The sequence below is a fragment of the Argiope bruennichi genome, chromosome 6 (genome assembly GCF_947563725.1).
Source record: "Argiope bruennichi chromosome 6, qqArgBrue1.1, whole genome shotgun sequence".
Taxonomy (NCBI): Eukaryota; Metazoa; Arthropoda; class Arachnida; order Araneae; family Araneidae; genus Argiope; species Argiope bruennichi.
In genome coordinates this window covers 111,950,125-111,964,354 of record NC_079156.1, presented here as the reverse complement: position 1 = coordinate 111,964,354, position 14,230 = coordinate 111,950,125, and the positions used below count along the sequence as shown (strand labels likewise).

Genomic DNA, 14,230 nt, shown 5'->3' with positions numbered 1-14,230 from the left:
TCCGCAACCTCCTTATATTCAAAAAGTTTATTTTACGAAAAATGCTTTAACCCTTTCTATTGAATAGAGAAGAAAGATCATTTTATCCAACTAGATTCAAATCCGCATCCTCCTTATATTCAAAAAGTTTATTTTCCGAAAAATGCTTTAACCCTTTCTATTGAATAGAGAAGAAAGATCATTTTATTCAACTAGATTCAAATCCGTAACCTCCTTATATTCAAAAAGTTTATTTTCTGAAAAATGCTTTAACCCTTTCTATTGAATAGAGAAGAAAGATCTTTTTTCAACAAGATTCAAATTCGCAACCGCCTTATAATAGGGATGTGCTTTGACATAAGCGGGATGGCCCTGTGACGTTTCTTAAGAGCAATAATGGACAACAACCTTTTAGTGCAATATTTTTTTAATAGGTAATTACTTGCACACATCACATGAACATATATAAAGTGGTTTCAGCATTTAAATTTGCTAACAGGAGGCCATATTCCTTGAAACACATCACAGACACCGTTTACCACACAACACCATTTGCGCATCACTCCATCATGCAGTCTTCCGTTCTGGTCTTTTTTAGAGTTCGTTCATCATAGAGGGCGCTAGTCAGTACAGCCCCTTCTTGCTCTCCCACACATTAAGCTATTTCTTCGGTAAAAGACAATTTATTCCAAAGGGATACACATAAATACTTTTCATTCTTGGATTATAAAACCAGCCGCGCTTCTGCGCATGCCTCAGGACGGATTTATTTAGTCAAAATAGGGGTGAGAGGAAAGATGGAAGGAGAAGTTTGCATTTAACAATAAGAGAAACTCGGACTATTCAAGAACTTAGGAGAAGTAAAAACAGCGGATGACTTGTAATATTGTTGGAAAAAGATAGTAATTCGCAATAAAAACTTTAGATCAATTTTTACTGTAATATTATAAGGGGCCTAAATAATAAATTATGAAGAATAAATAAAAGATCGTCGTCGTCCTGGCATAGGGGTAGCGCGTCTTCCCCGTCATCTGGGCGTCCTGGGTTCGAGTCCCGGTTCGGGCATAATTGTTCTTCATTTGTTCTATCTGTGAGATGTGTGAATGTGCCCCCTCCCCCTGTAAAAAGGGTCTGTGCAAGCGAATACGATGCGTGAGTAGCAAAATCGTACTCTTGGCCCTAGTTGGCGCTACTAAAAACAAGAGACGCTCTCCCGGCTTAAAATCGCTGAATTCGAAATCAGCGGTCTTGTCTATTAGAAACAACAAGTGAAAGACAAGAACGGCAACAAGAAAGAGCCATCAGAAACAACAACAAATAAAAGATTTCTGTTCTTAAAATTTTATAATTCACTTTAAAAAAAATAATAATTTATGTCAAAATACTTCTTTTTTTTATTATTTGTTGTTCAATTTTCTGATAACATCTTGAAATTAACAACGGTAGATAATCTCGATCACATTTAATGATATTATATAAAATATTCTTCTTGAAAACTTTTTTTGCCTCTTATTAGTTATATACCGAAGCAAATTTATTGGTTTATGTCATTCCTTTCTACGAGTAATTGGTGTTTACATGCATGCAAAAGTACATTTCGACAGACGGTCAACCATTGGACCGATTTAGTTCAACATTTCATAAGCGGGTTATGGATAATATATTTTAATATTTTAATTAAATTTAAGTCTATGTATAAAATTTGATAATATACTTTAGGTGATAAATCTATGCACCAAATTTTACAAACCTAGCTCACTGCATTTTGAAGTTATTCAATTCATTTGTACTCGAACAGACTGACTTCCTGCGAATGGATTTCGTTCAAAATTTGATAGAAACCTACAAGTTTTGCCGTAATTTTATATCCCAAATTTCAAATGCCAATCTGCTCAAAGCATTTTTGAGTTATTGTGTAGTCAGACAGACAGTTCGATATACAGATATACATAATACCAAAAATATGTTTTCACTAATCTGAAACATTTAAATTCATTAAATGAAAAGTTTTTTTTTTTCTTCTTAAATTAAAGACTACAATATTTTCTTTAGACCACGCATACGAAAAAGTAAAACATTAAGCGAAAAATTAAGTAAAAAAAGAAAGAAAATGCTAGATTCAGGGAGGGGGTGGTAATGGTTCTGGATGATTCCTCAAAATATGATTGCACGAAGCTTATTTTTACGCCATGTTAAAAAAAAAAAAAAAAAAAAAAATCTTTTGATTGGCAAGAATTTAATTAAACTTACAAATAAGTTATTATAATAAAACAATTTTAATGTCTATAAAATAATATTCCATATTTCAATTTTTTTTCCCTTGAAAGTTTCGTGAGCATCCCAGTTTTATACACGAAATTTAATAGAAATTAAACGCAATCAGTATTCCTGACGAATCAGATGGTCATTGAAAGGGCTTAGTTATCAATAAAAACATCTTAGCATGAAAAGATGAATGGGAAAGGAAAATATAACAATAGTACATAGAAATAAAACGATGAATCAAAGGATGCGGGAGGAAATAAAATTTAGAAAACGGCTGGTCTTGGTCATTCTATTTTTCCTTAATATCGAAAAGTCGTATCGAATCCCTTATGGTTTCCAAAAAGAATAAAAATATTTCGTGAACAGCCACAACTTAAACAATGTTCTTTTTTTTTTTTTTTTTTTTTTTTTGTAAAAACAATACTTAGAATGTTTGAAAAATATATACTCCTCAAAGGACTCGATATCAAGACTACTTAAGCAATTAAGTACACCTTTTCAAAGGGGAAAAGAGAGAGGGGGAAGGAGGAGAATACTTAATTGGCCGATATCTGGAGAACTTTTAATTGTGTGGTTATCAAAGCACAGGACAACATCTGAAAAAAAAAAAAAAAAAAAAGAAGGAAAGGAAAGGAAGCGAAGTAGGCTTCCCGAAGGCCTTATTGCAGTTCTTTCCCCAGAACATCCTCAATTTCCTGGAGAGAGTTGTCCAGAACTTTCCCGGAGAAGTTGGGATCATTCTCAAGAAGATCGATAGCACTCAGAAAGGGAGAAGACAGGTATTCATTGGGGAGGGACCTGCCACCTTAGTTTAATGCTTTGTTGGGATCATATATCGTTCTGGATCATACGATATCCGATAAGGTGGGAAGCATGAGAAGAGGGACTATTTTCAAACCAATTGTTTGATACGAAAGTTGGTCTTTTGCATATAAAAATTTAGTTTCTGAATCTAGGATAAGAAGAAATATTAAAAGAATTAATTAAATATTTACTTACACTTATATTTTTTCATCGAAATCGTATTTTATTCCGGGGCGGAGGGTGAATGATATAATATATTGCAAATGTTCTATTTATAGTAGCTAATTTTGCTTTTGAAAACGATTTTTTTTCTTCCAAATTTCTCTAGTTTTATGTTTATATAAACACAAAAATTATAATCGATTTTTTTTTTTTTCATTTCCTGATGTACTAAATATCCCAAATTTTATTCAGTCGTAAATTTTTGATGAAAATACAATATATTTACCTTTTCATAATTTATTTATCAACTAATCTCTTCACTCAAAGCTGAAAGGCTTTTTTTAGGTAAAATACAATAGGAAGACGACCTATTACAATGGTTCTCATAAGAAAATTTCGGGAAAATTTCTTCAGTTCTTCATCGATCATGGTTCCTTAGAATCCTAAGTCCATCTTCTTTCAAAAGATTTTATGTATACGTATAACGCTTTGCCCATGTTATCTTGTGTAATGGATAACTAGAGTAATTTTTTGGAGATTTTAATGACTTGGAATATGTTGCTAGAAATATTAAAATCTCGGATGAATTCGTATATGACCCATCTAGCTCAAAGGGAGTGGAAATGGTAGGGAGGTGAATTTTTTATTTCTCCATAACTTCTTTCATTTAGAAGATAGAAAAATAAATCTCATTAGCCAAATGAGCGCCTCATTGAGACGAACCACTTTTACATTTAAAATTTTTCGATAACTGCAATATCCTAGAAGTTAGGGGCTGAAAAAGGATTTTCAAGCCCTAATTTTCACCGCTTTTAACATCAACAATTTCTGTTGCCAGATAGCAATTCAGATGTAAAGGAATCCAGCTTGACGTGAGGAATTTTTCCAATTTTATAAGTTTCATGTTCGTATAGGTGAAAAATTATAATTGAATTTTTTCTCACTTCCTTAAGCATTAGATTTCCAAAATTTTATTTCATTGCCAATTCCTGATGAAAATAGAATATTTTAATCTTTTCATAATTTCATTCATACTTTCATTTCATTTTGATATGTTAAAAATTCCACCTAAAAGAGAATTGCGGAAGAAACGATAATAAGATTTTATATCGATAATAAGGAATCGCGAAATATATTAAAAATTTTAAACAATGCAATTAATGATAAAAAGCCATTTTTAAAACGAGCGTTTATTAATGCGAGTTCGCAAATTGTACAGACTAAGTCTATGACAAAGGATACCGACGTGCTCTGATTGGTTTAAGCCTTGGCATCTTTTTGGCAATGTTTTGCACTCATAATAGTCTAGTTTTCGCTTATTTGGCTCAAACCTTGTACCTTTCATTAGTTTTATGGAAGATACGAGTGAATATCAACACGGTCTAATTTTTATTAATATAATTGTTTTCTTTAAATATTAGTAGTAATACTACTAATACTAATTATTAATAATAATAAATATTACTAGTAATACAAGTAACTAATGTTGTTTATGCACAGAAGTATAAAAACTAAATGAAAGTAATTACTCAACATGTGATGCAGCAATTAAATAATTCTTATTTTTCTATGATTTTCGTTCCTTTATTAGATAATTTATGCAGTCATTGAAACTTGTTGCTGAACGTTTGTTACTTTCCCATCAACTACATATGGGAAGATGATTACTTAATGCCCAAAACGTATAAATATGTAAGCTTTAACGGAATATGTGATTTCGTAGCTAATTTTTTTAGTTATATCAAAATAATATTAAGAAGAAACACACTCTAAAAATATTTTTAATAAATTGTAATTTTTATATTTCCTGAATTTAAGTTTCAGGGTTTCATCTTTTCTGCTATATATGTGTTCCAGATTAATATTACATGTAAACCATAAAAAATAGGGAGGGGAATTCACAAATTTTATTTATTTTTATAAAAATATATTTCGGCATGGCATCTTTTTGGCGAAACATTGCCAAAAAGATGCCAAGGCTTAAACCAATCAGAGCACGTCGGTATCCTTTGTCATAGACTTAGTCTGTACAATTTGCGAACTCGCTTTATTAATAATCTGGAAAAAGAAAAGTTTGCAAAAAAAAAAAATACAGGATCGTAAAAACGTGAGGCAATAGCACTGTAAAGTAAATAAACCACAATAAAGTCAGGACTAAAAACTAAAAAAAAAAAAAAGGGGGGGGGGCTCTTATGAATTAAAAATTGTGAAAGAAAAATGTGTGTGTTTATGTGTGCGTGCGTGCATATACACATATGTACATTTTTCGTGTATATTAGTTTATTTTATTGCTTGCTTGTTTCCTACACGCAGGGCGTTTGTCCTGAAAGCTATCACATTTTGCACATATATGTTTTGAAGGGTGGGAGAACTCACACTGGACTTTAATTTTAATTACACCTTTAATTTATTAAAAAATAAAAGAGATTTTCGCGATAATTTCAGAAAATATGCTTGTACAAAAATGATGGTTACATTTCAAAGTTTAAACATATTAAAAATTATCTTCTTAATAACACTCATTTAATTGCTGTAAAGTTCAGTAGTTTAAATTTAATTAATCTTTAAAGATATTTTAAGAATATTTTAAAACAATTTCATAGTTTTGAATGAAACCCAAATCGTTTTCACTCTTTCATCAAATATTTAATCATATAATTTTTTCCCCATTATTGAGAACTCTTTTCAATATCTGTATTCACAACTTTATTATTAGCACAGTAAATAGGTCCAATATAAGATATGCCTTTAATAATTCTTTTTTCTTAATTTTGTTGTACTTATAATGAAAGTGTCACTTCAGAATTAAGTAGGACTTAGTAATTAATTTTAGAATAAGAACTATTAAAAGAAAGTGGGAACAAGGGGGGGGGGTCAGTAATCGGGCGAAAGTCAGACCCCTCAAAGAAAAAAATATCTGTTTCAATCCCTGCCTGGAGGGCTGCGGTGGCGTAGTGGTAAGTTCTCGGCTCGTGAGCATTAGGGCTTCAGATTCGAGACCCCATTCCACCGAAGAACCGTCGTGTAAGGGGTCTTGCATGTTAAATCCGTCAGGGCCAAACGTCCTCCCGCTGGTGTGGTGTGATGTGGAGAGGAGGGTGCCAGCTCAGGTGTCGTCCTCGTCATCTGACCGCGGGTCAAAATTATGAGGTCCGTCCCAAAATAGCCCCAGAGTTGCTTTACAACGGGGCGTTAATATAACTAAACTAAACAATCCCTGTCTGAGGGTGAATCCTGATAGCCTTCAGGTCGGATTTTTCAATTCCTTCATTTAATTCTTGTAATTAATTCCTTTAATTCTTTTTGCTTTTAAAATCTATTTATTTCTAATATTATAAGAGTAAGATGTACTATAAACATTTAAAGCTAAAAAATATTTTTCTGCGGAAACCATTAAAAATTAATTGCATAAAATGCTTAATTCAAAATTTTAGGAACCGCTGATGTTGGCGAGCCAACTGATCGAAAATACGACTAGTAATAAATATGATCCAAATACTTATATTTATTACTAGTCGTAATAAATGTAAGTCGTATATTTATTACTAGTAATAAATACTTTCCAAATTACGTAATATTTCTAACAGTACCTCACTCTTGGCCTTTATATTTTTGAAAAAAATATTTCAATTGTACAATCTAATAGTTTTAAATTCATTGTTTCTTAGATACTTTTATTGCCATTATTCCAACTTCTACGTATTTCAAATCATCAAATCTAGAGTCACTCAGAATATTTTATTCAGGAAAAAAAATATTTCATTTGAACAATAAAATTCATCAGTTTGAAACTTGAACGATTTTAAATACATATTTTACTGCACTGAACTTTAAAACTTTAAAGATCTAAAATTTAACAAATTCTCCATCAAATAATTAAAAAAAAAATTGAAATCTACTATCGCAAATTTCAAGTTATCATGTGATAACATTAATTTTTTGAAGTCACGTGGTATAAAACCAACAGAAAAACATCATGTTCTCACATGATTCATGTTTCGCAATCAACAACATTTAGAAAAGCGATGGTTTTTGACCATCTCAAAATTAAGCTAGTTCAAACTTTTTTTCCTCCAAACCAAAATCCCCCCCCCATGAAAAACCGGTTTTAAACAATCAGATTAGTCATGTGTAGATATTTTAAAAAACTATGGTTCCCCGTCCCCCGCCATCTCAAAATTATTTGAGCTCCTTAACTTTATCTCAAGGCCAAATTTTTTTTTCTTTCCTTACTTTTTTTGTTTGTGAACATCCTGTTTAAAGTGGTTTGGAATGATCACGTGATTATTGAATTGTGCAACTGTCAACTTTTAGAAAAACTACGGTTCCCCCCTCCCCCGCCTTTCCATCACAAAATCGTTCGAGTTCCAAAATTTTTTTCCCCAGCTAGAAAAATTAAAAATAAATTAAACAAAAAATTATTTTGTACATAACTTCGATACATCACCTCGTTGTTTCACGTTCATTCCCATTTTCTTCTCAGCTGTTCTTCGGGCGCTAACTTCTTATGACCCGGCCCTTTATTTATCAGACAGGAGAATCGGGTACGTGGAGGACATTCGCGCGAAGTTGTAACTTTTTGTTGGCGATAAGACGTCAAATGTAACAAACTTTTTCATCATTTTCTAATAACCCTAAAAGCGAAAAATTGAGGCCTCCAAAGAAATAAATCGTCAATTTTCTGCCCCTGTATTTTGAGGCTTCAAAATTCCCAAACCAAAACAACATCAAGTTTTCACATGATAATAACAGTAAAACTTTATTTCAAGAATTGAAAATGGCTCAACCAAATAAAACCAAATTCTTCTCATTTGTTACTAGAATACAAATCTAACACATTCGATGTGGCATCTTTGGTTCGATGAATGCCTTGCAATCTCAACGGAATCAGTGAAAGATAAGTTTTCTCCTAGGAGGGTCGACTTCATTAGGGCTGAGAGAATTCCTCCGATGGTTTTGGCCTTTAATGATGAGAAGGGCATTAAGGAACGCCTCCCTCTTAATCGCAGAGGGTAGTAGATTACAAATCTCCCTTGTCAAATGAGAGTTTCTGTGTTCGGACTAAAAGAGTGAGTGGGTAGTGGAATAAGTAGTTGAGAGAAAGAGAAAGAACATCTGCATGTTTTTGATTAAAGTGTAGATATTCTGGAAATCATTATACTATACTGCGCATTTTTCTGATTCAAAGAAAGAATTTTAAATTCATTTATGTTATGTATATGCAATATATATAAGAAAATTATAAATGGATAAAAGTAATAAAAACACAAGGATGATTCGTCAGTTTAAAAATCTATAGAAGTTTGTTTATATATATATATATATATATATACTAGCCGCCTTTGGCGACCAGCCGGTTCGCCAGTATTACCGCTCGCTACAATTTACAATTAAATATTTTAAGTAACTGGTCTCTTAATATATTCTCAAACAAAACATTTTTAATCTTCAAATTTTCATAGTCATACCAAATTTATACTATTGTTCAGATCGTTTCGTTCAATTTACTATATATATTTTCCTAATTTGTTGTCATTTCCGGTAAAACTTCAACTTTAATTTAAAGTGAAAATGATGAAATTGCAATTCATATAAAGATAATTTTTAATAAAATCAAGCGTTTTATTTTATTTATCATCTTTATTGTTATTTATTATTATTATTATTGAATTTGAGTATTTCAAACAGAATCGCTCGGTATTTAAGTCTTATGTGAACTACAAAATATTTTTCATAATTTATGTAATATCTCAAACAATAATTCAACAAAAATTTCTCAGATTCAGCATAAAATTCAGTTTTTAGTTTTGCTTTCAAAAGGATTGAAATGAAATCAATAATAATATTTTGTTCCGGCCTATAAACATATTTCAAAAATTATGAAGTCTAAATTTAATGCAGTAAGGTATCATATTCTGAGAAATATTCTGGACACACCAAATTTTAAATAAATGAATGAATGTTTCTATTTTCCACGATCAACTAAGACTTATTTATGAAGTTTTGAATGTTAAAAATTTAGAAAAACTCAACATTTTTATAATCTTAGGCCAATTAATCTTGAGAAACCTGCGCGCTGATTGGCGTATTTTCTTTGAAACGATCGATGGAAAATCTAAAATTATCCTTTTTTTATTGAATAGTGATATTCAAATTTTCATAAATCGGTCAGTTTAAGTGATTGATTTAGTTGATTGAAAATTAACTCTTTTTATTTAAAATATTAGTGTTTCAAGAACATTTTGTGCAACGTGATTTCCACAGCAGAAGCTTTATGTAAAATCAAAAATTCGTTATTTATTAGAGCATTTATTGAATCAAGTTACATAAAATATAATCATTTTCTATTTAAACCATTTTAGCAGATCTGTGTCTTACTAAAGGTTTACAATTTAGCGCCTGTACACAACACACATACACACATTGAGCTTTATTATAAGTATAGATATATATATAGGAGTTGTTTAACCGAAAATCCAGTCCATTTCCGAGAAACAACGGTGTTCACTAAATCCCTATCATTAAAATTAGAAACCAGCCTGAGTTGTCCCCTCAGAACTTTCTCGCATACTCTCTAATAAATTTTTCATCTCAGAGAACGTCTTTCATAGAAATGGCATACAATAGTTACGACATATTGCCTTTTGGAATACAATTTAAAATTTTTACTGGATTTAGCGTGTCATCTTTAGCGAGTTTTTTTTTTTTTTTTTTTTTTTTTTTTGCGAAAATTGGATTTGTATTTTAGACACATTTTTTTTTCCACCGATTGGAACAGAAATTCGACGGAAAATGGCACCTGTAGTCACAAAATCTCATATCAAATTTGATACATTTAAGTGATTGGGTTTTCGAACTGTCGAGTTTACATGTTTCTGAAGGTATAGACTCTGACAGATAATCAACCTGCAGTTGAATTCGACAGGTGTCTACATAACATATTTTAAATCTATGTGCAAATCTTATCGATCTAGCTCTCTCCATTTCATAGCTATTGTGAAAACTTATATTCGAACATCCGGGCAGACGAACTACCTCTGAATAGACTTTACTTAAAATTTTATAGAAATCAGCAAGTTTGGTGTAACGACCATACACCAAATTTCCTCTATCTAGCTTAAGCCGTTTTTTGTCGCAAGCAGACAAACAATCATTTTCCAAAAATGTGTTTTTCGAACTCAGGGTGGTCTGTCTAAAAGGCAGAGATTCGTCAAAATCTCGACTTCGAATTTTTTGACGATTACTATACTTTCTCTACACTACGTATACATAAGTAAAAAAAAAAAAAAATGTAGAAAATGCCTAAAGCATATTAACGTTTTATCCTTATTCTCGCTTCATCTATCAATATATGTTTAAAACAACTAGTCCTACTAGAAAAACCAATCCTCCATCTCAAACTATTGGTCCCATTTCGCAAATTTTTTATTTCATACAAAGGTTCATTCTTCAAAAATATGTCAATAATGATCCACTGTCTTCAACCACATACCAATTTCGGGAGATATCTCAAAAATATTATGAATTATGCATTGTTTAGGGAGAAAACAACGACAGAGACACCCCCCCCCCTTCGTCTCAATCATAGCATCTGTTTCGCCAATTCTTATTTCATGCAAAAACTTATAAATTCTTTAAATATCGTCTGTCCTTCACCCTCCATTTTCGATAGAAATATCAGAAACACTGTCTCAAATTGCATTCTCTATGAAGGGACAATATAACCTTCCCCTCCCCATTCGTCGGTGGATGTTCGTCTATCCACTTACTTTGTCTTCCATTTTCGAATCCTAACAGCTAAAAATCAGACTACTCAATACTTATTGAGCAAGTATATACTTTTAAATAGTGTTTTCATTTAGTTTGTTAAGATAAAGTTCATCAAAACTGATAGACATGAGAAAATTAATACTATTAATATCAAAAGTGGTATCAAAAAGTGTCTATCAAAAGTATATATTAATTATATAATATATATTACAAAAACACAGTCAAGATGTACGCGAAAAATAATACTTGTAAATGCGAAAAAAACATTAGCAGACAACAAATCGCAACCTAAATAAAATTTAGTATAGCAGCTCTCAGCGCAAAACAACTGAAAAGCTAGCGCTACGACTAACACTCCAAAGACGGAATCACTTGATTCACAAGCTTTAGCCTCTCACGTTTATACAGATTTTCCTACAGTGTCAAAATTTTTATTCTTACTTGAATCTACATTTTTGCCGCCAAATGGTCGTTAAAATCGGGATTACTGACTCGGCACCAATTAAAAATATCTGAAAATCTTTCTAATTTAGAAATAATGATGATAACAATACAGAAAAGTATCATTTGAAGATACGTAATAATGTGATCAAGTAATCAAATTGATAAGGTACGCCCTGTTACTAATCCTTTTATATATTAATTATATAGATTAATTCATAAACATCATTACTGTAATAAAATCAAATCAAAGGTAAACTTACTTTTCGATTTCAATCAATTTATCTTCTCAGTTTCTCAAAGAAAACACTCATATTCTTCAAAAAATTAGAAACCTGTAATCAAAAATCTTATTTTTATTTGGAAAAATCATTTTTAAAAAGAAAAAAATAAACACAGAAAATCATCGATTGTTCATAATCACAATAAAAGAAAAAAATGTATTAAATTTTATTTGCGTTAAAGAAAGATTTGCAACGCAATAAAAGGGGCTTTTGAAACCTCAATTACGATTACGATTACTGTTGGTTGGCTATTTCTGTATTGTTACAAACTTGTAATGTTGCTTCCCAGCACGGTTAGTTCTATTACGAGAAAGACCAATTTACAATCATCTGTATTGGATGCTACGAGCCAGTAATCCCAGAGCGTGGCGACAAATTTGGCGACATTGGTGACAAAAGAGATATTGCTGGAAACTTCGAGAATTTTAACGATCCGTCCAATAGGAACTGAGATGCGCACAGAACCTTCTCGCTCCGCCTCCCGATAACTATAAAAGGCCGGCAGTTTCAAGCTGCAATGAATCGTGAAAAGTAGTCGGAGTCGTAGATAAGTCACGAGTCTGCCAGTCACGGCGGAGTGCCAGTGTTAGTGTGGAGTTCAAACTAGTGCTGAACTGAGATGTGCGCCGAGTCCTGTTGTCTACTATGGAAGCAGCGTCATGTCGTGTGTAGAGTAGCCCTTTGGATACAGCTAAAGCGAGGATACAGTCGTTTGGACAGACCGTAGAGCGAAGCTCCGAGGATCCCCTCTCCTGCTGGATTCTGTCTGGCCGCTTTGTGTGTTGTGGTCGATTACTGCTTGTGGGCTACTGTTTGCTGTAGTGTGCTTCTTTGTGCTGTCCTGTGTGTTCGTCTCGGCTATACATATTTGTGGTCTGTGTCTTTGTGTTTAATAAACGTCGTTGTTGTTTTCTATTAAAGAACTGTTTATTTCAGCATCGACCATCAAATCGTAAAAGAACCCGGTGATCCGTAAGAGTATGCAGATATTTAATTTAGTCACACATGGGGTATTTTTGAAAGGCAAAACAAAGCGTTTATTAAATGATAAAACGTAATCTCAACTTATTTCACAATATCCCAATATCCATATCGCAAATTATGTAGTGGTGTCTTTTTTTTGTTTATATATATATATATTATGTAAATACTAGCCTCAACATCTGCGACTCTAACTGCATTTGTTTGCTCTATTTGTTTAAAAGAAAAGGCAAAAAACATATGCCTTTATGTTTAACAGTGTTCGAATTCTCCTATTTAATCCCTTAAGGGATTTTGGCGCTCTTAAATCTAATTAGTTATCACTCTAAGGCTTTGGAATAAATAATTTTAATTTCACGATTTGCCGTAAAATAATAATATAATAAAAGCTAACACAATTATCGACTAAAAGTCTTATTCAGTGAACTCAAGTTAACAAACAATAAACAAGTAATATATATAAAAAAAATAAGTCTATTCTTACTTAAATCAACAATTTTTTTTTATTTTAGTTACTTTTTATTAAATAATTACAGTTAATACAAATAAGTATATACATAAGACAGAATTACAATATTAAGTGACAAAATAGACTTTAGCGGCCATTTGGCGACGAATTTCGCGACTTTGGCGACCAAATAGAAACTACTGGACAAATTTAATTAATTAATTAATATTTGAAAAAAAGCTGTATTAACATCAAGTATCCACTACAAGTTTAAAAAATTGTATTTGAACTTGAGCAGATGAATAAAAAGTATTTTGTTAACGATTGAAAATTTGAACAAGAAATATATATAGAGAGAGTGATCTAATAGTAGGAATTGAAAAAAAGGCAGATGGTATGCCAACTGCACGCATTAAAATTTTTACAAATGTAAGAATATAAGGCAAAATTTAGCCAAACAATAAAAAAAAAAAAATTACAGCAATTTTAAACCAAAGAAAGTTTTCTCCCCCAAACTTTCTCGCTTACTCTCTAATAAAGGTATTATATCAGTGAACACGTTCTATGTTATCGGCGTACAATGGCTACGAAATATTAATCTGAAGAATGAAATTAACATTTTTCTGAATCTATCTCGTGATTCTTGGCGATTTTTTTGGCGATAAATACCTAGCATGCGGTTAATAGTATCCGAGAATCAAATTTGTGTTTCGAAAGCATCTTTTCCAACAGACTGAAACAAAAATTCGACACTAGTAGTCACAACATCACATAACAAATCTGATATATTTAAGTCATTGCGACTTTGAGCTGTCACGTGTACATGTTTCTGAAAGAACAGACCGACAGACAGTCGGCGCCTCGTTAGACTTGGCACAATATTTTATGGATGCATACCTTATAAATGTTAAATATTTTAAGCATCTTTAGTGTTAAATATTTTTGGCATCTATTATTGTAGATGTTATATAATGTTATCGATTTAACTCTGTTCGTTTTGTAGTTATCAAATTAACTTATATTCGAACAAACAGGCAGATAGACAGACTTCCTCAGAACAGAGCCGGCTCAAAATCTGATAGGAATCCACAAATTC

General features: G+C 31.8%; 1 protein-coding gene across 1 annotated transcript in view; it reads right to left on the bottom strand.

Moving 5' to 3' along the window:
• The window catches only part of LOC129971335 (probable phospholipid-transporting ATPase IM), a 393,392-nt gene that overhangs the window by 312,801 nt on the left and 66,361 nt on the right, over positions 1-14,230 (bottom strand). The window contains exon 2 of the mRNA XM_056084997.1: positions 11,685-11,756. The gene's annotated coding sequence lies outside the window, so the exon portion shown is untranslated. The remainder of the gene's footprint in view (positions 1-11,684; positions 11,757-14,230) is intronic.